This window comes from Elephas maximus, chromosome 17 (assembly GCF_024166365.1).
Source record: "Elephas maximus indicus isolate mEleMax1 chromosome 17, mEleMax1 primary haplotype, whole genome shotgun sequence".
NCBI classification, from domain to species: Eukaryota; Metazoa; Chordata; class Mammalia; order Proboscidea; family Elephantidae; genus Elephas; species Elephas maximus.
Window position 1 is genome coordinate 48,545,356 of NC_064835.1, and position 26,697 is coordinate 48,572,052.

Below are 26,697 nucleotides of genomic sequence, written 5' to 3' on the forward strand. Positions count from 1 at the left end.
ACTGAGTAATATTCCACTGTATGGATATACCGCATTTTTTTTTCCCTTCTTCTGTTGATGGACATTTAGATTGTTTCCATACCCACAAGGTATTCCTGTGAAGAGTAAATAAAATATTCTATGTAAAAGTCTCTACCCAAGAAATGGCAGCAGTTAGCTCCCCATGGCTTGTAATTGCTCAAGAGGCCCCTGTTGTCTGCCCTAACCCTGGAACTATGTGATGCTATGAGATGTCTGTGCTAACCACTCACAGACAAACACATGTTGATTGAGCATCTACTTGGGGCCTAGGAGTGAGCCTTTCAGAGATGAAGATGAGGGACACCATGGTGTCTTTGAGGAACTCACAGCCTGGAGGAGGACAGGTTGTCTCCTGCTCCTGATGAATCCTAGGAGAGGGTGTGCTCAGCCCACTGAAGGCAAAGACGAAGGACTGTGACTAGCTCTGCTGGGGCGAGTGAGCCTTCCAGGGGAGACCCTTGCACTAGAGCAATGGGTACAAGCTTGTTAGGCAGGTGGAAGGGGATCACAATTCCAGGTCTAGGGAAGAACATGACAAGGACACACAGCAGGAAACCACCTGGGGTGGTGGAGGAAGCTTGGGGGCTTGGAAAAAAACGCAAGAGTTGAGGTTAGAGACCAAGATTTGGCTTTTGTTCCAACATAATTGATAGAACATCAAAGTCCCTGCCTTCCTCATTCTCTAATGTCTGGGTTCTGCCTCCCCTAGTGGAATGTAGGCTCCCTGGGCAGAGGCCCTCTCTTCTCCATCCTCTGTGTCCCCCAACACTGCCTGGAGGGGCTGGGATGACTGGGGTCCTCTGATTCCCCCCGCAGCGCTGGGTACATGCATTTGGACTGTCTTTCTCCTCCTGTCTGCCTGGCTAACACCTGTTCAACTGCTTACTAGTTGTCTCTTTGTGATTCTTTCTCTGATGGTTATTCTTGGTTAAAGCGAGCTCCTAAGGACATGGACAGATTTCTAATTTTCTCTTGGAGAAAAAAAAATTGGGGGCTTCTTTGAATATGTAAAGGAACCCCAGTGGCACGATGGATAAGCACTTGGCTGCTAACAGAAAGGTTAGTGGTTTGAATTCACCAGCTCTTTGTTAGAGGAAAAGACCAGGAGATCTGCTCCTGCAAGATTTCAGCCTAGGAAACCCTCTAGGGCAGCTCTATTCCGTCATATCGGGCCACTATGAGTCGGAATCGACTCAATGGCACACAACAAAAACAACTTGAATATATAAATGCTTAAGGGTAAGACCAATGTCAACTTATAATATTTAATTGGTTGATTTAGTTACTTATAAGTATTTAAAACCACATAATTACTTAAAAGAATATATCAATTTTAAAATTAATTTTCTACTCTCGTATTTCATGAACAATACTATTCAAACTCCCCACGTGTGTGTTTGATGTCAATAGCTCTACAAGCAGGCCGTAAGTGTCATACTTTGACAAGATGCAAAGGGAGGTCAGTCCTGTGGGTTTTTAGGAAGCAGGGAGGGAGGATGGTTTAGAAGCCGTAGTGAGAAGGAAAGGACACCCATCCCACCCTAGTACCTGTTGTAGGGAAAAAACCTCACAAAGTTTAATAAAGCAAAAAGAAAGTTTTATTCAGTATATATTTAAAAAGACAAAAGTGGGAAGCAGAAGAGGACAAGCATGCTGCTAGAGCCATGTCTGCCCGAATCCAAAGATCGTTACAGAATAAACAAGAATGGAAAAACCAACAAGCACGTATGCTGTCAAGGCAAAGTCTGCCCAAGTCCAAAGAAGGTTACAGAATCAGTATATATTAACATTACAAATAGGCAAAACCATTGAAAGCTTCACCTTTTCACAAATTGGCTAGAAACTGTGATCCTACGTTTTGAATCCTCTTTCTTAACAATCATTGGTACAGGTTTCAGTAATGACAGTGAAGAGGCTCTTCACTGGTCCAACAAATTTTTATTCACTCAACGCTAATAGAAAAAGATAAGAGTAAAAAGTCTTTTGTGTTCTGGCTTCTATGAATGGTTCCCTAAAAGATATTTTCCAAGATTATTCTAACTGTTGTCTTTATCTAAGGGCCCAGTTGATTTATCCTTGTGAGTCCTTGTGAGCCCAGCTCCAGCTGGGTCACATTCTTTATGCTCAAGGACAGGGAAAAATGATTCCCATATTATTTCCTAAATCAGACCACAGGTATGAGGGCTAGAGGGAGAACAGCCACCACTTGAGGCTGCCAGGGGAGTGATACTTTCACTAGGAGCTCTTTCTGAGTCCCTACCATGACAGTTTTCCAGAACATATCTGTCATGGATTATGTCCCCCCAAAAATGTGTGTATCCTTTTGTCTGGGCCATGATTCCCAGTATTGTGCGATTTTCCTGTATATAGTAAATCCTGCCTCAATGATGTTGATGAGGGGGGATGGGCAGCAGTTCTGTTAGTGAGGCAGGACTCAATCTACAAGATGGGATTGTGTCTTGAGGCAATCTCTTTTGAGATATAAAAAAAGAGAAGGGAGTAGAGAGATAGGGGGACCTCATACCACCAAGAAAGCAGGGCCAGGAGCAGAGCACGTCCTTTGGACTGTGTGGAGAAACACCTAGTCCAGGGGAAGATTGATGAGAAGGCCGACAGAGAGAGAAAGACTTCCCCTGGAGCTGACACCCCGAATTTGGATTTTTAGCCTACTTTACCATGAGGAAATAAATTTTTCTTTGTTAAAGCCATTCACTTGTGGTATTTCTGTTACAACAGCAATAGATAACTGAGAAACATTGTTTTCACTTCCACCCAGGTTGTTTGAGAGACAGCACTTTTTGAACTTCTGTGTGAGGCTGCCATTGGAAATTTTAACCCGAGCCACAATTACCGTTTGCATAACGTTAAGACGGTTTTTCTCCCTATTTGCCCAGTAGGTGTATTTTTATCATCTCCAAAGCTTGTATTTTATAGTGATCTTTAAAAAGCCTTGTGTACAAAAACATGCAATTCTTTTCATTATGAGGTCATACCCCTAGGGATACTTGCTAAATCTGTGTTGAGTTTTCTTCGCCTATTTTTTTTGCCGGTGTCATCAGGTGACCTTTGTAAACATACAAACTAGCATTGATTCAGGCTGAAGAGTATTCCCCAGACAGTTGTTATTACATAAAAAGAAAGAGAGGGAAGGAAAGAGAGAGAAAGGAGAAAGAGAGAGAGAAACTGAGAGAAAAAGGAAGGAAGCAAGCAAGCAAGCTAAAGATCCCAACATAAGACTACTTTCTTTTGGAGGGGACCTTGCTGTATGTTCAGCCATCTCTGGTGCTTGTCTTTGTAGCCCTGCTGCCTAGAACAGTGCCAACAAACATTTGGGGAATGAACTAACCGCATGCTGTTGCCTTCTAGTCCTAGCGAAGATTCCTCTCCATCCTTAGGACCTCGGGCCTCTAGCCCTGAGAGAAGCATCATCCCTCTAAGCCCACTCCACGCCCTGCTTCTGTTCCACTACTGAGCTTTTACTTGCCTCTTTTCTCCTCCAGTGTGTGTGTTCGGAAGCTTTTTGGCTTTTATTAAATGTATCTCTACTGCTAATATATTACAGAACTTAATCCCGTGTCAGCCACACCCTGGCACCGGACCCAACTGGGCAAGGGACCAGATTTGGAGAGCTGCTCTCCCTGCCAGTGATCAAGTTTGGTTAAGAGGTGCAGTATTTACTGCCAGAAGCAAAGACCCTGGAATGTTTTCCCAGCCCTATTTGGGACTCTGAAGATGGAGTGTGGGGTCATCTGAACTGGGGGTAATGAGAGGTAGGAGCCATAGTAGAAAGGTATTGATAAAACAGGAAGGGCGATGGTGGGAGATGGGCCTGGCCAGGAGGATGAGAAAAAAAAAAAAAAGAAAAAACTGGGTTGCTAGAAACCTCTCCAATCTTCTACACCCCCAACCCCATCTCCCTCCAGCAAGCCATCAGCTGGATTGGAACTGGTTTTCAGAGTTCTACCAGCAGGCATTTAAAAAAATAATTTATTTTCCTTTTTGTTGTTGTCAAGAATATACACAACAGAACATACATCAATTCAACAATTTCCTTTTTAATTTTTAATTGTGCATTAGGTAAAAGTTTACAGAGCAATTAGTTTCCTATTGGATAGTTTGTACATCAAGTTCCATGACATTGATTGCATTCCCCACAATGTCTCAGCACTCTCCCCATTTCTGTCCTAGGTTCCCCACTTCCTGTCGTCCTGGTTTTCTACACTTCCTGCCTTCTCACCTTTCCTTTTGCGCAAATGTTCCTGTTTTGATTTCATATAATTGATTGTTCTAAGGAGCATGTCCCCCTTGGGTGTTACTGTTTATTTTATGGGCCTGTCCATGGTTTGGCTGAAAGGTAGTATTCGGGAACGGCTTCATTTCCAGTTCAAAAGGGTGTCTTAGGGCCATAGTCTCAGGGATCCCTCCACTCTCTGAAATTCAACAATTTCTACATGTACAATTCAGTGGCATTGATTACATTCTTCAAGTTGTGCAACCATTCTCACCCTCCTTTCTGAATTGTTCTTCCCCCATTAACATATTGTCCCCTAAGTGGACAAATCCTTCAAGTTGCTATTGTCGGTTTGATCCCATATAGATAGGTCTTAAAAGAAGGCAATGCTCAAGGCAGACATTCTTTATTGTTAAGCGAAACTGCTGTTTGGTTTTAAGAAGATGTCAGAGGATATTTTTGGTTTAAGGTTTAAAGATGATCTTAGGGCAATAGTTTCCGGGGTTCATCCAGCCTTTACAGCTCCAGGATGTCTGCATTCCATGGAATTTCGAAATTCTGTTCTGCATTTTCCCCTTTTTGATCAGAATTCTTCTATAGAATCTTTAATCAAAATGTTCAGTAATGGTAGCTGGGCAGCGTTCAATTCTGGTCTCATGGCAAAGGAGGCAGTTGTTCATGGAGGCAATTAGCTACACATTCCACTTCTTCCTCATATTCCGATTCTTTTTCTTCCTCTGTTGTTCCAGGCAAATAGAGACTGATTGTTGTGACTTGGATGGCTGCTAGTTTTTAAGACCCCAGACACTACACAATGGACTAGCAGGTAAAACAGAAGCACTAAACACACTATTAAGCCAATTAATTGGACTGTCCCATGAAACCATTACCCTTAGCCTCCAAACCAAGAAGCCAAAACCCATGAGTTGTTTGGTTTTTACATAAGCAGCCTCAGCAGCTGATCTTTTTGTTGTTGTTGTTGTCGTTGTAAATATGTCTATCACACAACTTTTGCCAATTCAACCTTTTATAGGTATACAACTTATTGACAGCAATTACATTAATGGACTGGGCAACCATACCCTTAATCAACACAATTTTTCCATCACCGCAAACCAAAACTCAGTACTCCATAAACAGCAATCCCACCTTTCACTCTCCCTCCCACCTCTACCCCTGCCTTTTCTTATCTTTTTATATAAGTAAGGTCGTTCAATATTTGTCCTTTGGCTGACTTATTTCACTCAGTGTAATGTCTTCTTATTTGATTCTGCGAATTTCTTTATTCCATCCTTAATTTCTTCTATAACCCAGTAGTTTTTTTTAGCAAAGTGTTGTTCAGTTTCAATGAGTATGGTTTTTTTTTTTTCTTTGCTTTTTCTGTTATTGATTTCTACTGTTATGGCTTTATGGTCAGAAAAGATGCTTTGTAATATTTCAATGCATTGGACTCTGTTAAGGCTTGCTTTACAGCCTAATATGTGGTCTATTCTGGAGAAAGTTCCATGTGTGTTGGAAAAGAAAGTGTACTTGCTGCCTTTGGGTGGAATGTTCTGTATATGTCTATAAGGTCAAGTTGGTTGATTGCGGCATTTAGATCTTCCATGTCTTTATTGAGCTTCTTTCTGGATATTCTGTCCTTTACCGAAAGTGATGTGTTGAAGTCTCCCACTATAATTGTGGGGCTGTCTATCTCTTTTTTCAATGCTGTTAGAGTTTGTTTTATGTATTTTGGAGCCCTGTCATTGGGTACCCATAGAATCCCTCAACATTGCAACTTGAGGCTTGAATTTTGCCCATAAAATCCCTCAATATTGCAACTTGAGGCCTGAGTTTTGTCCATAGAATCCTTCAATATTGCAACTTGAGGCTTGAATTTTTTTCTACAGTTCCTTCAGCTTAAGAAATGCCAGTCGTGTTCTTCCCTTTTGTTTTTCTAACTCTAGATATTTGCACATTTCATTATAATAGTTTGTCTTCTCCAGCCACCCTTTGAAATCTGTTCAGCTCTTTTATATGATCATTTTTTCTGTTCACTTTTTTTTTTTAGCTACTCTACATTCAAGAACAAGTTTCAGAGTCTCTTCTGACATCCATTTTGGTCTTTCCTTTCTTTCCTGTCTTTTTAATGATCTTTTGTTTTCTTCATATATGATGTCCTCGATGTCATCCCACAACTTGTCTGGTCTTTGGTCATTAGTGTTCAGTGTGTCAAATCTGTACTTGAGACGGTATCTAAATTCAGATGGGTTATACTCAAGGTTGAACTTTGGCTCTCATGGGCTTGTTTTAATTTTCTATTGAACAATGCAGGAAGCATCAAAAGAAGTTGGAAGGAATATACAGAGTCACAGTAGTAAAAATAATTGGTTGATATTCAACCATTTTAGAAGGTAGCATATGATCAAGAACTGATGGCACTTGGTTTCAGGGGACATCTAGGTCAATTGGCATAATGAAATCTATTAAGAAAACATTCTGCCTCCCACTTTGGAGAGTGACTTCTGGGGTCTTAAATCCTAGCAAGCAGCCATCTAAGATGCATCAATTGGTCTCAACCCACCTGGAGCAAAGGAGAATGAAGAACACCAAAGACACAAAGTAATTATGAGCCTAAGAGACGGAAAGGACGACATAAACCAGAGACTACATCAGCCCGAATCCAGAGGAACTAGATGGTGCCTGGCTACAACTGATGACTTTCCTGACAGGGAACACAATAGAGAACCCCTGAGGGAGCAGAAGAGCAGTGGGAATAAGACACCAAATTCTTGTAAAAAAGACCAGACTTAATGGCCTGACTGAGACTAGAAGGGCCCCGGAGGTCAAGGTCCCCAGATCTTCTGTTAGCCCAAGACAGGAAACATTCCCAAAGACAATTCTTCAGACAGGGATTGGACTGGACTGGAGAAGTGAGCTTCTTGGATCAAGCTATGTGGGCAGCTCCTGTCTGGAGGGGAGATGAGAAGGCAGGGTGGCCAGAAGCTGGCTGAATGGGCACAAAAATAGAAGGTGGAGTGAAGGAGTGTGCTGTCTCATTGGCGGAGAGCAACTAGGAGTAAGAGAGACTGACTTGATTGGTAAACTTTCACTTAAAGCACAATAAAAATTTAGGGAAAAAAAAAAAAAAGAACTGATGGTACTGAAGAAAGAAGTCCTAGCTGCACTGAAGGCATTGACGGAAAACAATGCTCCAGGAATACCAGTTGAGATGTTTCAACAAAGTAATTCAATGCTGGAAGCACTCAATTGTCTATGCCAAGAAATTGGGAAGATAGCTACCTGACCAGCTGAATTGAAGAGACCCATATTTGGGCCCGTTCCAAAGAAAGATAATCCAACAGAATTCAGAAATTACAAACAATATTATTAATACCACACACTAGTAAAATTTTGCTGAAGATAATTCAAAAACAGTTGCAGCAGTAAATTGACAGGGAGCTGCCAGAAATTCAAGTCAGATACAGAAGAGGATGGGAACAAAGGCTATCATTGCTGATGTCAGATGAATCTTGGCTGAAAGCATAGAATACCAGAAAGATGTTTACTTGTGTTTTATTGACTATGCAAAGACATTCGACTGTTTGGATCAGAACAAATTATGGATAACATTTGAAGAATGAGAATTCCATAATACTTAATTGTGCTCACGTGGAACTTGTACATAGACTACGAAGCAGTCGTTGGAACAGACCAAGGGGATACTATGTGGTTTAAAATCAGAAAAGGTGTGCATCAGTGTTATATCTTTTCACTGTAATCACTCAATCTGTATGCTTAGCAAATAATCTGAGAAGTCAAACTATATGAAGAGCTTGCTTTTAGGACTAGAGGAAGACTCATTAACAACCTGTAATGTGCAGATGACACAACTTGCTTGCTGAAAGTGAAGCAGACTTGAAACACTTACTGATGAAGGTCCAAGACTTTAGCCTTCAATATGGATTACATCTCAACATAAAGAAAACAAAAATCCTCACAACTGGACCAATAAGCAACATCATGATAAATGGAGAAAAGATTGGCATTATCAAGGATTTCATTTTACTTGAATCTGCAACTGACACCCATGGAAGCAGCAGTCAAGAAATCAAATGACGTATTGCATCGGGCAAATCTGCTGCAAAAGACCTCTTTAAAGTGTTCAAAAGCAAAGATGTCACTTTGGGGACTAATGTGCACCTGACCCAACCATGACATTTTCAATCCCATGGGAAAGATGGACAATGAATAAAGAAGACCAAAGAAGAATTGATGCCTTTGAATCATGGTGTTGGTGAAGAATATTGAATATACCATGGACTGCCAAAAGAATGAGCAAATCTATCTTGGAAGAAATACAGTAAGAATGCTTTTTAGAAGTGAGGATGGCAAGACTTTGTCTCACGTACTTTGGGCATGGTATCAGGAGGGACCAGTCCCCAGAGGAGGACATCATGCTTGGTAAAGTAGAGGGTCAGTGAAAAAGAGGAAGACCCTTAATGAGATGGACTGACGCAGTGGCTGCAACAATGGGCTCAAGCATGACAATGATTTTGAGTTTGGTGCATGACCGGACAGTGTTTTGTTCTATAGTATGTAGGGTCGCTATGAGTCAGAACCAACTCAACAGCACCTAACAGCCACAATAGCAATGCAAATAAAGTGCTTGTGGCTCACCAAGGGGATTAGACAGCTTGCCAACAATTCAAATAAGGTGCATGGAATTCTTGAGGGGGTGGAACCATACAAATAAGGTGTGTGGAACTTTAAGGAGAGGACTGATCAGTTTTGTCATCCTGCTAGGCTTAAAAAGAAAGCCAATCCCAAAGGAGAGAAGGGACCCCACTATCATCAAGAAAGAAGAGGTGGGCATGGAGCACTTCCTTTGCAGCTGGGGTCCCTGTGCTGAGGACCTCTTAGACCCAGGAGACAGAGACAGCTGTACACCAGAGATGGCACAAGACAGCGAGAAGCAGTGGCAGAAAAACAGTGGTAACAGAACTAGGAAACCAGAGTAAGATGGTGTAGTGGGCTTCCCCAGCTACAGAGCAAAGTGGCTACAGGTGTGCTGACCCAAGGATGGAGAAAACTGAGTGCCTTTGAGCAGGAGGCTTCCTGGCGGAGTGGGGTGCCTTTGAGCACTTATTGGCAGAACTAAAGAGCTTTGTAATACTTGCTTGAGCAGGGCAGAGGCCAGGCCCAAGTGAGGCCAGAGACCAAGGGCCTAGAGAGGAGGCCTGTCCTAAGAGGGCCGAGAGGAGGCCTACAAGGCTGAGAGGAGCTGAGAGAACTGTCCTGCACTGAAGAAGGGAGACTTTGCCTACATGTTTCCTGATCCTGAGGTATAGCCTGTTGACCTTGATTCCCGAATTGTAACCTGTTACTTCCCTAACAAACACCATAATCATGAGTATTATCTGTGAGTTCTGTGTGGGCATTGCAACGAATTATCAAACCAGTCAAGAAGTAGCAAGCCGTGGGAGGGATGGCTGGTGTCAGAATTCGTTAAAGGTTGGAGAGAGGAGGTATGTCTGATCTTCACCTCATAGAAATCTGCCTTGAGCTGATGCTGATGGTGATTCTCCTCCCTTGTGAAGTTAGAGGAGACCAGATATCACCCCACCATTTTTACAGGTGCCATTTATTTATTTTGTCTTTTGTTATTTGTGCTTTTGTTATTATGTTAGATAATCCATTGTTAAAAGCGAGGCCCAAGAGCTTTGCCCCTGTGTTTTCTTCTAAGAATTTTATGGTTTTAATTTTTACATTTACGTCCTCAATCCATTTTGAATTTTGTGTGTTTGTGTGCGTATTGTGTGAGGTAAGGATCTTGTTCCATTTTTCTGATGTAGAAATCCAACTTTCCCAACACCATTTATTAAAGGGACTCTTCTTGCCCCGTTGAACGGACTTAGCAACCTTATCAAAAACCAGTTGACCATAGATGTGTGGGTTTATTTCTGGACTCTCACCTCTATTCCATTGCTCTATGTGTCTGTTATTATACCAGTACCAGGCTGTTTTGATTACTGCAGCTGTATAATATGTCTTAAAATCAGAAAGTGTGAGTCTTCCTACTTTGTTCTTCTCCTTCAACATTGTTTTAGCTATTTGGGGCCTCTTGCCCTTCCATATAAAGTTGAGGATTGATTTTACCATTTCTGTTAAGAAGGCTGTTGGAATTTTGATCAAGATTGCCTTTGAATCTATAGATCGCTTTGGGTAGTATTGACATTTTAACAATATTAAGTCTTCCAATCCATGAACATGGAACATCTTTCCATTTATTTGAGTCTACTTTACTCTTGGAAACTCTGGTGGTGTAGTGGTTAAGTGCTAAGTCTGCTAACGAAGAGGTCAGCAGTTTGAATCTGCCAGGCGCTCCTTGGAAACCCTATGAAGCAGCTCTACTCTGTCCTATAAGGTCGCTATGAGTCGGAATCAACTCGACAGCCGTGGGTTTTTTTAGTGGGTACTTTACTCTCAGCAGTGTTTTATAACTTCCGTTGTTTAAGTCCTTCCCATCCCTGATTACACTTACTCCTAGGAATTTGATTCTCTTGGATGCTGTTGTAAATGGAGTCATTTTCTTAATTTCCCTTTCAGATTTCTCATTGCTGGTATATAGAAACCCTTGTACCCTGCAGCTGTGCTGAATTCCTCTATTAGCTCTAGAAGCTTTCTTGCGGATTCTTTGGGCCAGTATGTGTTTTGATAACACATGGTGACTTTTGACATTAAAGCATATTGAGGTAGTTGTGGTTGAGGAAATGCTTGGCTAATTCTGAAACAACAATCAATAATAGTAACATGGTGAAGCAAGTGTTCTTCCCACCTCTGAACCCCCTCTGTTGGAGCCTGGCAACTACTGAGGCCTTCATAGGGTAACTCAAGGCTGGAAAGGTGACAAATATACTTTTAGCACAGTAAGGTGCAGCAGAAATGCAAGCAGGAGGTTTATTCTTCACAGACTTAATGTCTAACTAATGTAGGTGTACCACCCTGAAGCTGATACCTATGAGGGCTAATGGAATTGAAAGTAACTCTCCACAAGCCTCCTGCTGTGTTCCTCCTGCCCACTCACCAGCAAAGGAACCAAACATGGCTGAGAAGGACCCAACATCCATACTGAAGAGCAGGCTTCAAAAAGACCAAGGGGTTGGAAGCATGGGGATAGCGTGAAGGAGAGAATCTGGGGGAAGGGAGGGTGGTCTTTGCCATCAAGAAGGTGAGGCCCCATAGAGTGCCCCAAGTCTTCTACAACTGGGGCACGTTCATGGAGACACAGTCAACAAGATTGAGGAGGCATACCAAATCCCTGACTTCATGGATGCTCTATGGAGAGAGCTGGAAACAAGGGACTCTGGGACCCCCTCTATGTGTCTGACAGGCTAACAGAAGACTGCTTGGCTTGGGTATAGTGATGCCCCTCCCTTCACAACAAGGGCAGAAACCTGGGGTTAGTCTGTGTTGAATGCCCCTTAGGTGCCAGATATTTAACATGCATAATCCCCTTGGATAAAAAAAAGAGAAGGTAAAATACCCGCCCGAGGTGCCACAGCTGGTGAGCGACAGGAGAGATTAGAAACAGATCTGCCTGACTCTCCTCTGTGGTCTCCCCACAACACAGGAAAATGGCAGCAGCTGGCAGACTGGTGTGTGCGCTGCAGAGGAGAAGCGTTTTTTTAGCATGGGCTGGGGCCAAACTTGAGTCTGAGGCCACTTCATGCCCTGCCAGGATCCTCCCAACGGAGCTGCTTTTCTCACCAGCTCAGTCAGGTCAGGCCGAAATCCATTTCACGCTCCACCCTCATTTGGGTCCGTGCTGTCAAGCACGTGCATCCATTATTTTCACTTAGGCATTTTTGTTAAAGGTAAAAAAACAAAAACAAAAAACATGTCAGAAAAGAGCTGTTCAATCAGATTTCCTACTTGAAAAGGCCCTCAGCACAGCTCAGTGGTCCCATCTGGGGGGATGGGAAAATTATAGATACTGGTTCACATTACTATTCTCTTACTGGTCCCTTAGAAGAATACTTCTCAAATTATATCGTGCAGGAGCATTATCTGCAGAGCATGTTAAAACACAGGCTCTTGGAACCCATCCCTAGAGATTCTGATTCAGTAGATTTGAAAGGAGAGGAGGGCAGAATTTTCATTTCTGGCAAGCTCCCAAATATAGCCTATGCTACTGCTCAGAAACCATGCTTTGAATGGCACTGCATTAGGGATGTCGGAAGTGAATAGTTTCTATGCATTGGTCGGATTTGTCTGCTAATGCTAGGTAGTGGAGAAGTTTCTAGATTGTCCTAGGAGTCCTGGGAAATGTGGTTCCCTAGGTTGTTATTGGGGGCAGTGGCGATTCAGTGGTAGAATTCTCACCTTCCATTCACAAGACCTGGGTTCAATTCCCAGCCAATGCACCTCAAGCTTAGCCACTACCCATGTGTCAATGGAAGCTTGTGTGTTCCTAGGATGCTGAGCAGGTTTCAGCAATGCTTCCAAACTAAGAAGGACTAGGAAAAAAGGCCTGACAATCTACTAAAAACCATCCAGTGAAAACCCTATGGAGCACAATAGTCCAATCCTGTTGTTCATGGTGTTGTCATGAGGTGGGGGCTGACTTGACGGCATCTGACAACAACAGGGTGTTACTATCTCCCAAGAGTATCAGACAGTCCCAGCTTTCTCTTCTCCACACTAACTTTGTGGGCGAGGAGGACAGATGATTGGAAAGGGATGAAAGAGTTACTAAAATAAAGTTTGCCTACTGGTGGTTTTGCTGATACCATTCCTGCCAAGACAATTATTAGAAAACAATACTCGTGTTTAATCCAGGTTTGAAGATTTGCAGTAGGGCGTGCATATCAGTTTTCTCACTTGGGGATTGTCGTGAGGCTTAAGATCACAGCTGGTTGGTGTAGAGCCAGAGCCAAGTCTGATATTTTAGAATCTCAGTTATTGCACTTACTAATAACAACAACAATGGTTCCCCGTGTAGCAAGCACTTACTACACCCAGGTATTGTGCTAATTTCTCCATAGACAATGTTCCATTTACATCTTATAATACCCCAAGCAGGAAGATATTATTCTTATATTACCCCTGAGGAAACCCAAGCTTAGAGATTAAGTAACTTGCCCAAGGTCACAGAGGCATCGGTTAAACCCCGGTCTCACCCACTGTGAGGCTGTTACCACCTCATGAGCGCTAGGAGTTCTCCCACCAGTGTCTCTCAAGAAACCATCAGATTGGCTCCAATCCAAATAGGGCTGGAGGTGGGAGACTTGGGATGTAGCACCAGCTCTTCTGTCACAAAGCTACACGGGTTTGGGCAAGTCACTTCTCCTGTCCAGACCTCAATTTCCTTATGTGTAAAATGGTGTCTAAGGCACCTTCCAGTGCTAACATATCAGGACTCTTACTGCTTTTCCATTAGGGCACTGGTACCAAGTTGGGTTCCAGAAAATTCTCACATTGCTAGTGTGCCACCTCCAGGGTTCCAGCAGTAAACCAACATCATGATAAATGGAGAAGAAATTGAGGTGGTCAGTGATTTATTCTATTTGGATGAACAACCCATGTCCATGGAAGCGGTAGTCAAGAAATCAAATGACATATAGCATTGGGCAAATCTGCTGCCAAATCCCATTTTAAAGGTTTTTTTTTTTTTTTTCCTCTCATTCAAAAATTTTTACACAAATTGTTTTGTCACATTGGTTGCAATCCCCACCACGTATCAGCACTCTCCCCCATTCATCCAGTTTTCTTCTCCCTTTCTGCCTTCTCGTCTTTGCTTTTGAGCAGGTGTTGCCCATTTGGTCTCCTATACTTGATTGAACTAAGAACCACGTTCCTCATGTGTGTTACTGTTTGTTTCATAGGCCTGTCTAATCTTTAGCTGAAAGGTGGACTTTGGGAGTGGCTGTAGCTCTGAGTTAGCAGAGTGTCTGGGGATGATAGTGTTGGGGGTTCTTCCAGTCCCTGTCAGACCAGTAAGTCTGGTCTTTTTTTGTGAATTTGAATTTTGTTCTCCATTTTTCTGTTGCTGTTCCTGGGACCCTCTATTGTCATCCCTGTCAGAGCAGTTGGTGAGGGTAGGTGGGCACCATTTAGCTCTTCTGGGCTCAGCCTGATGGGGGATGTGGTTCATGTGGTCCATTAGTCCTTCAGACTAATATTTTCTTTGTGTCTTTGGCTTTCTTTGTTCTCCTTTGTTCTGGACAGGATGAGACAAATAGATGTATCTTAGATAGCCGCTTGCAAGCTTTTAAGGCTCCAGATGCTACCCACCAAATAGGATGTTGAACATTTTTCTTTATCAACTATGGGTTATGCCATCTTTAAAGTTTTGAAAAGCAGAGATATGACTAAGATGGGTCTGACCCAAGTTGTGGTCTTTTCATCATCTCATATGCAAGTTGGATAAGGAAAACAGGAGAACTGATACATTTGAACTGTGGTATTGACAAAGAATACTGAATATACTGTGGGCTGCCAGAAGAACAAACAAATCAGTCTTAGAAGAAATATAACCAGGATGCTCTTTAGAAGCAAGAATGGAGAGACTTCAGTTTGCTTACTTTGGATACATTATCCGAAAAGACCAGTCGCTAGAAAAAGGCATCATGGTTGGTAGAGGGTCGGTGAAAACAAGGGAAGCTTTCAATGAGATGGATTGATACAATAGCCAAAATGGACTCAAACATACCATCCATCATGAAGATGGTGTAGAAGTGGGCAAAGTTTTGTTCTGCAACTAACAGCAAATTCTCTCAGCCTTACAGAGAAAGGATCCCTATGGACAACTAGTGACAGCCAGACCTCAGAAAGTAGGAATGACCAGGTTTAAACTAGGTGAGCATGTGGGTCCAGGCCTGCCTTCTCCCTGGGTTTCAAGGAAGTGAAATTGAGTACGGTAAACGTGTGGTCTAGATGAAAACATTTTAAAATTATGCCATTATCCATGAGATAATTTAAAGCATATGAGTAAGAGACTCCCCGACGTGTCTGTCAGTTGTCGTACTGTGGGGGCTTGCGTGTTGCCGTGATGGTGGAAGCTATGCCACTGGTATTCAGATACCAGCAGGGTCACCCATGGAGGACAGGTTTCAACTTAGCTTCCAGACTAAGAGTAGGAAGAAGAACCCAGAAGTCTACTTCTGAAAAGAATTAGCCAGTGAGAACCTTATGAATAGCAGCAGAATATTGTCTGATACAGTGCCGAAGATGAGCCCCCCTGGTTGGAAGCCACTCAAAAGACGACTGGGAAAGAGCTGTCTCCGCAAAGTAGAGTCAATCCTAATGATGTGTATGGAGTAAAGCTTTTGGGGCCTTCATTTGCTGATGTGGCATGACTCAAAATGAGAATAAACAGCTGCAAACATCCATTAATATTCGGAACCTGGAATGTACAAAGTATGAATCTAAGAAAATTGGAAATCATCAAAAATGAAATAGAATGCATAAACATTGCTATCCTAGGCATTAGTGAGCTGAAATGGACTGGTACAGGCCATTTTGAATTGGACAATCATATAATCTCTTATGCCAGGAATGAAAACTTGAAGAGGAATGGTGTTGCATTCACGGTCAAAAAGAACATTTCAAGATCTATCCTGAAGTACAACGCTGTCAATGATAGGATAATATCCATAGGCCTACAAGGAAGATCAGTTAAGATCAGTTAATACGACTATTATTCAAATTTACGCACCAACCACTAAGGCCAAAGATAAAGAAATTGAAGATTTTTATCAGCTTTGCAGTCTGAAATTGATCCAACATCCAAGCAGGATGCATTGATAATTACCAGTGATTGGAATGGGAAAGTTAGAAACAAAGAAGAAGATTGGTAGTTGGAAAATATGGCCTTGGTGATAGAAACAATGCTGGAGATTGAATGATAGAATTTTGCAAGACCAACGACTTCTTCATTGCAAATACCTGTTTTCACCAACATAAATGGCAACTATACACATGGACCTTACCAGATGGAGTACACAGAAATCAAATCAACTACATCTGTGGAAAACGACAATGAAAAAGCTCAATATCATCAGTCAGAACAAGGCCAGGGGCTGACTGTAGACAAGACCATCAATTACCCCTAGGGTTTTCTAGGCTATAATCTTTACGGGAGCAGATCACCAGGTCTTTTCTCCCAAGAAGCTGCTGGGTAGGTTCGAACCACTAGCCTTCTGGTTAGCATCTGAGGGCTTAACTGTTGTACCACCAGGGCTCCTTACAGTACAAATGAAAGGGTTAAATTAACCTATTATAAAAGTAGAGTCTCAGCTTAGGTAAGAATGGAAAAAAAATTAAGCTATATGCTATTTGCAAAAGATATATCTAAACAAAATTATGCAGGAAGTTTGAAAATAAAGGCATAGGAAAATATGTAACACCTAAATAGTATAAAATATTAGGTAACTGCTATAAAAAACAGGTGTAGCGATATTAATGTCAGAAACATTTTAAAATAAAAAGCATTAAAACAAAAAAGATAGCTTGTATTGATAAAAGTTACAGTTTACCAAGAATATATAATAGTCATATATATGCCTCAGTACATCTCACAATATCCAAACCCCAGTCCAGTGCCGTCGAGTCGATTCTGACTCATAGCAACCCTGGAATATAGCTATTTAATAAATATAAATAAAATATTGTCCCAACAAACACAGAGTGCTCATTTTTTCCAGACACCCATGATCTTTTTATATAACTAGCCATGTATTTGGCCACAAGGAGAATCTTAATACATTTCAAAAAGCAGAGATTATGCAAGTCTTATTCTTTGGCCACTATGCAATAAAATTAGAAATAAAAAAACCAAAACAAAACACAAGAGGTAGACAAAACAAAACAAAGCTTTCCACTGGAAAATTGGAGATGTCCTCCAGAGTAACTCATGTGTTAAAGAGGAAATTCTGAACCAGAAATAAGCCACAATGAGAGACCATGTTTTAGGGGTTGTGGGATGCAGTCCAAGTGTGACTCAAGGGAAATTTACCAGAAACAAGAAGGATTAAGAGTAAATGAAAGAAGCATTAAAATCAAGAAGCTACTGTGAAAAAACAGGAAAATAAACCCAAAGAAAGTAGAGCAATGGGGTATAAAAATTAGCAGAATTTAATGAAGTAGAACACACCCATTTGATTAATAAAATACAAATATGATCTTTGAAAAGACCATTACGGCAGACAAATCTAATTAAATCTCATAAATAAGCATGTGAATAAAATTAAAAAATTAACTGACTTTTGAAATGAGAAGGAAGACACAATTACCAATAAGGAGATTTAAAAACATTTCAAAAGATCACTAAAAAGAAATTGATGCAAATAAAAAAATTAAAATCTAGATTGAAATACAAGATTTCAAGGGAAAACACAAATTATCAAAATTAATACAAGAAAAGATTAAAAAAAACTGAATAGACCAATAAACACAGATGAAATTAGAACCATTGTCAAAGTTCTTTCTCTAAGAAAATAAAAGGCTCAGATGGTTTCATGGGTGAGCTACATCTAGTTTTCAAGGAGCTGATAATTTCTATGATATGAGTTCTTCCAGAGTGAAGAAAAAGATTGAAAGCCTACAAGACTAACTGCCTGGACAAGGACGACAGGTGTGTCAGCTGTTTGCTCTGGGAAGCGGATGGTGACTTGGAGTTAGGAGTGGAAAAATTTCATTGGGGAGTAAAATCTGAGAGAGAAAGAAAGAATTCAGGACAAGGCAGGGGAAGCTGTCAGGCCATAATGGAGGTGTGACCAAGTCTCTGCCAACCCAGTGAGGAGCTCTGGAGCAAAGGCTGCCCATTAGGGGAGTGTTGTGTAGGGCAGAAATATCTAGGCCCTTGTGCCTTGCTCAGTCTTGCTCAGTCATTACCTGGAGCCATCTTGAGAAGAGCATGACCTTGGGTCCACACAGCACATTAAAAAACAAAGGAAGGAAGGAAGGAGGGAAGGAGGAAAGGAGGGAAGGAGGGGAGGAAGGAGGGAAGGAAGAGAAAGAAAGAAAGAAAACTGCAGGCTGCTAATTCAACTAAAAACATAAAAAACAAAAATTCTAAATAAGCTGTTATTAGCAAATTGAATTTAATAATATTTTAAAAGGATTATACATCAAGAATGCAGAGTTGGTTTTAATCAGAGAATTTATTAATTTGCTACATTAATAGTTTAAAGGGGGAAAGATATTCTTATCACAACAAATGCTTTGATAAGCGGATTTGGCAAAATGAATGCTTGTTTCTAGATAAGAATATAAATTCTTAGTAAGATAGAGGTAGAAGGGAACTTTCCTACCTTCATATAGGCTAACACCAAAAACCTTTAGCAACATCCTATTCACTGGTAAAAAATTAGCCATTCTCCCCAAATCAGGAATAACACAAGGTTTCCCACTATCATCATCACCACTTAACAGTCTACTGGAAATTCTAGCTAATTCAATAAGGTAAGAAAAGAAAAAAATGTGAATTACAAATTGGTCATTAATCATTCTAAAATTGTTTGTGCAGGTGGTTACTGAAGCCTGAGAATACACTAAAAGCTATTGATTTGTGCCCCATAAATGGGTGACTTGTATGATATGTGGATTATATCTCAAAGAAGCTATGAAAATCATGATTATTTGCTGACACGTGATTGTCTTCTCAGACACTTAAAGAGAATAAACTTAAAAACTATCAGATTGAGAGGGGTTAGAAAGATGGTCAAATACAAAGACAATATATAAAAATCTAATTCCAACAATAGCCAATTTCAAAGCATTACAGAAAGAAGTCCATTTATTATACACAAAAAGATTAAACCACTAAGAATAAACCAAGGAATTAATGTGCAAGACTTCGAGTTTTAAAACTATGCAACTTTACTGATGAAGATAAACTGAGGTTTCTAAAGCATCACCACCAAGCATCCCGCCCCCTCCCAGCTTCTCCCTTTGGGAATGGCTGCCGACCTAATGAATTAGATAAAAATGCTTAGCACAAAGCCTGGCAAATAGCGAGCCCTCAACAAATGTTATTTTTCCAGGTCCCATGTTCAGCCATAACTAAAGGTCACAGAAATTGAGAAGTGGACTTGATCCATGGAGTTAGTTGACTGGTTGGGGTGGCAGAAACGCTCAGGAAGCAGTAAGAAATTTCCTTGAACTAAATAAACCACTTAGAGATGAGGGCAGCTGACTGGGTGTTAGTGCTCCGAGGAAAACAAATCATTACAGCTCAGAGATGGAACCCACTGGGTGCCTGTGTGCGGGGGGTGTCACTTGGGCTTGGCCAGATCAGGAGATGACAGCTGGGCTCCTTCATATTCATCCCCAAACACCCCAACTCAGGGGCCTCCTATGGTTCCCTCTGCATGGCACATGAAGTTCAAACTCCTCTCCCGCCACTCCGATTACTAACTACCCATTGCCGTCGAGTCAATTCCAACTCATAGCGACCCTACAGGACAGAGTAGAACTGCCCCATAGAGTTTCCAAGGAGCGCCTGGTGGATTCGAACTGCTGACCTCTTGGTAAGCAGCAGTAGCACTTAACCACTATGCCAGCAGGATTCCCTGGTCACTCCAGGCTTCCGCAGTCTGACTGCACGCGGCAGACAACGCTTCTGCGTAACCATTTTGTCCTCCCTGCTAAATCCTACATAAGCCAGCACCGGCAGCTCATTTTCTAAGGACTGACCTCATACTACCAGAAACCGACACCAAACGCACTGGGTCAATTCCAACTTATGACGATCCCTTGTGTTACAAGTAGAACTGCTCCACAGCCTTTTCTTGCTGTCACCTTTATGGAAGCAGACCGCCAAGACTTTCTGCTGTAGCACCACTGGGTGGGTTTGACCCACCAACCTTTAGGTTAGTAGCTCAGTGCGAATCATTTTCACAACTCAGGGACCTTCCTCAGACTACAGAGAACCATTAATAGGGTGATGCCTGATCCCGCAGGGGGTCTCCAGGCCTCTGCTCCAGTGCTGCAACTGAATTTTGTTCTAATAGTTTGGAGTTTAAATTAGTTAGGGTAACGCCAGCTGCTGTAACAAAACTGTATAGTGATAAAATGTAAAACAGTAAAATGTGTAATGATATGGATAAAATGAGCTCATTTCTCAGCTAAAGCCCTGAATGGGTGTTCCTGATTTGTGAGTGGCTGTCCTCTAAATGGAGCCTTGGAGTCCAGGCTCCTTCCATCCTGCACCTTGCCATCTGCAGAACATGTCTTCCAAGGTCACTACACTCATCTGTAATCAGCTAGAAGATGGATAAAGAACCTGAAAAGACATGCGTGAAAGGTTTGGGGCCTGGTCTGGAGCTGCTATACATCACTTCTAACAGCAAGGGAGGCTGGGAAATGTAGTCTATCTATCTACACAACTTGCAGATGGACATAAACTGAGATATAAAACACGGCTGCCTCGCATTCTGCCCGCCACTCCTCCTTTCATGAGGAAGAAAACAGGCTTGGTGAGCAGCTAACCAGTCTCTGCCATGGTGACTGTGCTGTATTTGTTGTTAAGTATTTTGGATACCACTCCTGGCCAGAAGACATGGATTTGAAGCTTGGATCTGCCTCGTAACAGCAGAGAGATTTTGAGCAGGTTTTCTAGCCTCTCTGCCTCTCAAATTTTCACCTGAAAACAGGGATGATAATAAAGATAATAAACCATATAATAAAATAGGAATGATAAGATAATAAACACATTCAGGTTTAATTGGAATTATATAAAAATTATGCCTACAAAGGGACCTTATAAAGTCCCATGGAAACACTCTTCTTCTGCCATACCTGGGATGCACTTCTTTTTCCCTTCTCTTTACCCAATTTCTATCCACTTTTCAAAATCTGGGTCTAATTCCCCGTTAAGAGCACCAGAATCCTCTGTTTGAGCAACAGAGGCCCTTTGGAATCCTGACATCACTGAAAGAAGAGAAAATCAGATTGATTTGAAGTAGCTTGGGATTTTTATTACCCTGGGGAAACCTATGAGCAATGGAGTCCACTGCAACACTTAGTCCTAACTCAGAAATGCTCCTTTCATTGCCATGGTAACTGTTGGCAATTTGTAACACTCCTCTCAAAAGTGCTGAAGACTCTTGGCCAGTACATATCCAAATCCAACGGCCAAAGAGCTGAAAACTTAGTTTAGAGGCATAGGTCTCATACTAGAAGAGCTATGGCTTAAAAAAAAAAACAAACCTGTTGCTGTGGAGTCAATTCCAACTCATAGTGACCCTGTAGGACAGAGTAGAACTGCCCCATACGGTTTCCAAGGCACACCTGGTGGATTCAAACTGCTGACCTTTTGGTTAACAGCTGTAGCTCTTAATCACTACACCATCAGGGTTTCCAGCTATGGCTTAAAAAAAAAAGGGGAGCCCAGAGCACCTCTCTAATCCCGTTAAAGTCTCCTAACGGTCACTTTTTTTTACTTTTTTTTTTTTATTGTGGTAAACATATAGGTAACAAAGCATTCATCATTTCAACAATCTTCACATAACGGTCACCTCTTTTATAAAATATTCTCAAATGCTTCCATCCCACATGACACTCCACTTTTCCCAAAGGATTGCATATTGTCAGTGTCACATGATATGGCTCTCATTTAAACCCCAAATCCTTCTTTTGTTAGTTTTGCCTCTCACATGCATGATAATCTACTTGAGGTCAGGGACTGTGTCTTTTGATTCTACAGTAGAGACATGACATTATCAGTAAAAATGTGTTAATCAAGGATAGTCCATGGGGAGTGTCATTTCCTGGAGTGGGATAGTTCTGTCCCTAGTCTAGAACATCCGATAAAGCCATTAGAATATGGTGCCCCTGAAATCTGGTATTCTTAAGCTTTTGTCTGTTCAGGTTGACATGGAGCCCAACCACTTGATGCCACTTGGAACAGGGAATGGGTGAATCATGGAAGAGTTTCCGTTCATTCACTCTTTCATTCATTCTGCAGATGATTATTGGGTTCCAAAACTGTCCTCAGCACTTGCAAGGAGCTCGGAGAGAAAAGCGAGACATACAAGGCAAAAGTCTACTTTCCAGCCTTGTAGAGCAAGGCCAGGTTATAGGCAGACCGATGAAGTTGGACAAAGGGCCGGGCAAAAGACTTAGAAGCAAGGCCAAGGGTAGGTAACTTTAGGGACAGGTGTGTGGGAACATGGCACCTGTAAAAGGAGGCCCAGAATCTGTAACAGAGTTCAACAGCTTTGTCTATGAGACTGACAAATGTTTAAAGATTGGCAACACCAGATGTTGCTAGCGCCTGGAAAGCAGATTAGTGCTGGAATGGTATAAATTGGTGCCAATCTTTCTGTAGAACACTCATACAAAATGTTCCAAAATTTAAAGTGTATTCCAAACTAGGCCTTTATCTTATGGCAATAATTGGGCAAATGTAAAAAGATGTCAGACCTTGCTTATCATATTCATTGCATCACTGCTTGGAGAGGGAAAAATTGTATCATTATGTCATGTGCTCATCCCTGAACCAATCACGATGGCCAGAGGAATGGGGTCCTCTGATTGGCCAAGCCTCAGGTACTCATCTCTGTTGCTAGGAGATGGAGGAGAAGCCTGTTCAACAGCGAAACCATGTGAATTAAGATTATGGGAGGGGTAGTTCCCTAAGAGAAAAAAGGAAAAGCACTGTTACCAGAAGAACAGGAATGGGAAAACCTGTTGACTAAACAAAAGATACAGCTACCCAGGTCCACCCCAGCCAGAGTAGCTAGCCCGAGGGAGGATGTTTCAGGCAGAGGGAATAACTACCCTTACAGAGCCTCAGAGAGTCTTTATGGTCTGTGATGGATCTCCACTTCCTGAGAGGATGTGGTAGGTTGGGGAAAACCACCCGTGAGGAAGGAGGCCCAGACTGGTACATCCAGCCATACGATTAATTGAATAATTTGAAAGGTGTAGTTGAGGCTGTGAAGGAGTTATAAAACATATTATATATATAAATAAATAAGACATGTGAATGCTGTGGGTGGGGCCGGGACAGGTCTCTCATCCACAGGTGCTGTGTGAAGCTGGCTAGCCCCGCAGGTGCCACTTGCTGCTAGTGACTTGGACAAAAGACAACCATTCTAAATCCCATCTGCAAAGTTGGGAGAAGAAATGAGACTATGTAAGTGAAAATACCTCATACTGTGCCAGTAAATGTGAGCTGAATCTGAGCAAGGGGAAGGGCAGTCCCCAAGTAGCCCTCACATTTAAACAGAAGAACAACAATTTTAAACAGAAGAGATTAATTCGGGTGGCCTCAGGAAGTCTGAAAGCCAGAGCTTTATTCTAGGGCAGAGAGAACCCTGGAATTTAACTTAGGGCAGGAAAAGGGTTAAAATTGCATTTTCAACCTGAAATGATGTTGAATAACAGGAACTTGCCCCCTGCAAGTTCTTAACTCTGTATAAATGGAACAACTGTTTACTTTTACATTTTTATTCAATTTGGCAGCCTTTTTGCTGGCTGATTAAATGCTTCAGAATAGGAGCTACTTGAACTCCCCAAGGCAAGAACAGGATGCCCAACCACCACCACTACCACCACGTTACGCCTCTCTGCCCTGTGCCGAGAATACCACAGGCCTTGCTCCTGCCTTGTGTTTCCTTCCCTAGGCTGAGGGTGGATGACACGTATGACAGCTGCCTTAAATTTCCTCACCTAAAACTCAAACACAGTTAGTCTTGTGTCGAGGGGTGGCAAGCTTGTGTGGCTCCGTCCAGGAGGGAAGGAGAGAGGGGTACCATTGGGAAGACATGAGTGCTGAGAGAATACAAGACATTCCCAACCCACCTGGCCCCCACGTGGTCAAGTCTGCGTGGAAAGGGCATTGAACCTGGAGCACCATGGCACAAAGGCAGCACCATTTGTGTGGAACTGGGCAAGCCTTTGACCTTTCAAGGCCGTTTCCTCATCTTTAAAATGGTGGCAACCATTTTTCTGAGGGCAGCCATGAGTAACGAGAGAAACCGTGTGGTAACAGGCCTTATAAATAGTCAAACACTGTGTCAAAAAACAAACAAAAAAACTAGTTGCCATTAATTCTAACTCATGGCGACCCCAGGCATCAGAGTAGAACTGAGCTCCATAGGGTTTTGTTTGCTGGAATCTTTATGGAAGCAGTTCACCAGATCCTTCCTCCCATGGTGCTGCTGGGTGGGTTTGAACCACGGACCTTTTAGTTAGTACCCAAGCACAAACCATTTGTGCAATGCAAGGACGGGTACATGTGCATATCATAACACTCTCCAAACTTTCCACACACCACAGGTCTCTTACTTGTGTCAGAAATGTGGTCTGTGTCCCAGGAAGTAGATGCTCCATCTGGCTCAGAGTACCAGGTACAAAAACAAAGCCAAGAATCAGCAGCCATTTCTCAAAGCCTGGTCTCAGGGTTTTCCATCTGGGATCCAAGTGCTGCTGCTGCCATGGGCTCCAGAAGCTCCTTGGCTGTGGCTGAGGGAGAACAGATGTGTAGTCCGGGAAATGTCAGAGGCGTTTGTAGAACAGGACAGAAGCTACTCAGAGGCATGTGCCCTCAGGGACGTGGAACAAGCTAACAAGGAAGAAAACAGAGGCTCTGGGGACCTCGAGGAGGAAGACCCTCTCTTTCCCTTCCTTTCTCCTTGGCACACGTCCTCAGGCTCACCAAGCCCTCTACAGAGCCCCGCCATTGCCCTCACCTCACCCCCAATGGTGGGCTCCTTGAAGTGAGACAGAGCCTCTAGTATAAAGACTGGTAATATTCTATGGGAAACACTACTATCCCACGTGGCATTCATGAGCTAATTCCCAGGTGCCTGGCACTGTGATTGGTGTTTTGGAAAGAAACAAATGACCTGAGAGAAGGGATCCACTGCCCACAAGCTGCTCATAATAAACAGCTGTAGTTATACAGCCAGCCCAGTAAAGGGACTTCCCTAGGCCCAAGACACCAAGAAACATAGGTGCACTATGGTTCACCTCAGGGACATCACTGGTCACTTATCTCCAGTGGCCAAAGGGGTGACCTGAGTGACAAGAAGAAGATCTGGCCCTAAGACTCTAAGATGGAGTTGCCTGGGGTCTGATATGGACCCCAGCCAAGGGGGGAAGAGCAGTCTGGAGGTTGGGGCCGGTTATCTGACCAGAGAGAAAACAGACCCAGCAACGGGAAGGCTGTGTCAGGAACAAAAGCCAGCTGACAAAGCATAGCAAAGGCAACACCAGGAGCCTGAGAGGTCTGGCCCAGGTGTGGAGACAAGCTCCAAGGCCAGACATCAGTCTGGGGGTGTGGTTTGGAAGATGAGGAAAGGAGCTGGCAGCTCAGTTAAGGCCCCTGAGGATGAAGCTTCCTTCTTTCCTTCCCCTTTCCCTTCCTCCGTTCCTTCCTTCCTTCCCTTGATTTAACATTTTTTTTTTAACTAGATTATTTCCCAAACCACAGGACTTCTTGGAGCCTTTAATATACGTTGCGAGTCTGGGGGATGGTATATGCGACTTAATATTATTTACTACAAAATCCTTTTTTTGTGGCCCACCTACTGGAGTTCCATGGAATATCAGTTTGGGAACACTGGTTGACTGAATATCTACTAAGTGACTGGCACTCAGCTAGATGTGAAAGACACAAGTAAAAGACAGAACTCCTGCCCTCAAGGAGTTCAAAGTCTAATATGGAAGACAGACAAGCGAGCAGAATCCACCATAGTGTTGCACGGAGAAACAAGCCAGTGAAAATTAATCGGCATATGAATATGTACAGAGAGGCATGGGAGCAGAGGAGGGACCCAGTAACCATGGGAGAGCTCAGCAAAGGTGACCTGGAGCAGAGCTGTCCAGGAAGAGAAGGTAGAAGAGGGGATGAGATGTTGAAAGGTGATGACAGCAAATTTGGGAAATAAAAGGTCCAGTGTCGCTGGAGCCAAGGATGGGAGGGGAAGGGGGAGAGCATGTGGGCTCTCTTTGAGTTAGGAATCTGGCCCTGTCTCTCATCAAGCCATCCCAGGTTACCAGGCTCTGATAATTTATCCGGCTGCTCAGACTCACAGGAGATTATAACCCAAAGGCCAACGTCTGAGTTTGTGGTAGGAGCTTCCTCTGGTAGGATAAGAAGTCTTAGTGATATGTTCAGGTCCCAAACCACAGATTAGATCCTAACACCAGCATCCAAGGGTGTTCAGAGTCCTTAAAGGACAGGATCATTCCCTGGGGATTTGGCTGGACAATGGAAAAGGATCAGATTATTCTCTCTCCATCTTTGGTGGTGGTAGCAGGGCGTGACTGAGAGTGCAGACTCTAGAAGCAGTGGCCAAGCCAGCTCCACCATCCTCCCAATTGTAATATCTTAGGCAAACTACCTCATCTCTCTGAGTCTCGGTTTCTTTATCTGAAAGGTGGGGGTAGTGATCGTACAACATACCATCTAGGTAGGTCGTGAGGTTAACAGAAGGTTATTGTTGTTGGCT

General features: G+C 42.6%; 2 long non-coding RNA genes across 6 annotated transcripts in view; one reads left to right on the forward strand and one right to left on the reverse strand.

Moving 5' to 3' along the window:
* Positions 1–26,697, reverse strand: part of LOC126060565 (uncharacterized) — a 111,963-nt gene that overhangs the window by 62,785 nt on the left and 22,481 nt on the right. For 2 of the 5 annotated variants that reach the window (XR_007513625.1, XR_007513622.1), the window contains exon 3: positions 24,530–24,706. This is a non-coding gene — a long non-coding RNA (uncharacterized LOC126060565). Of the gene's footprint in view, positions 1–10,138; positions 14,454–19,004; positions 24,707–26,697 lie in introns of those variants that run through there. The other 3 variants (XR_007513623.1, XR_007513624.1, XR_007513621.1) reach the window with 3 other exon arrangements.
* LOC126060566 (uncharacterized) overlaps positions 1–26,697 on the forward strand; it is a 67,779-nt gene that overhangs the window by 24,378 nt on the left and 16,704 nt on the right. The window lies entirely within an intron of this gene.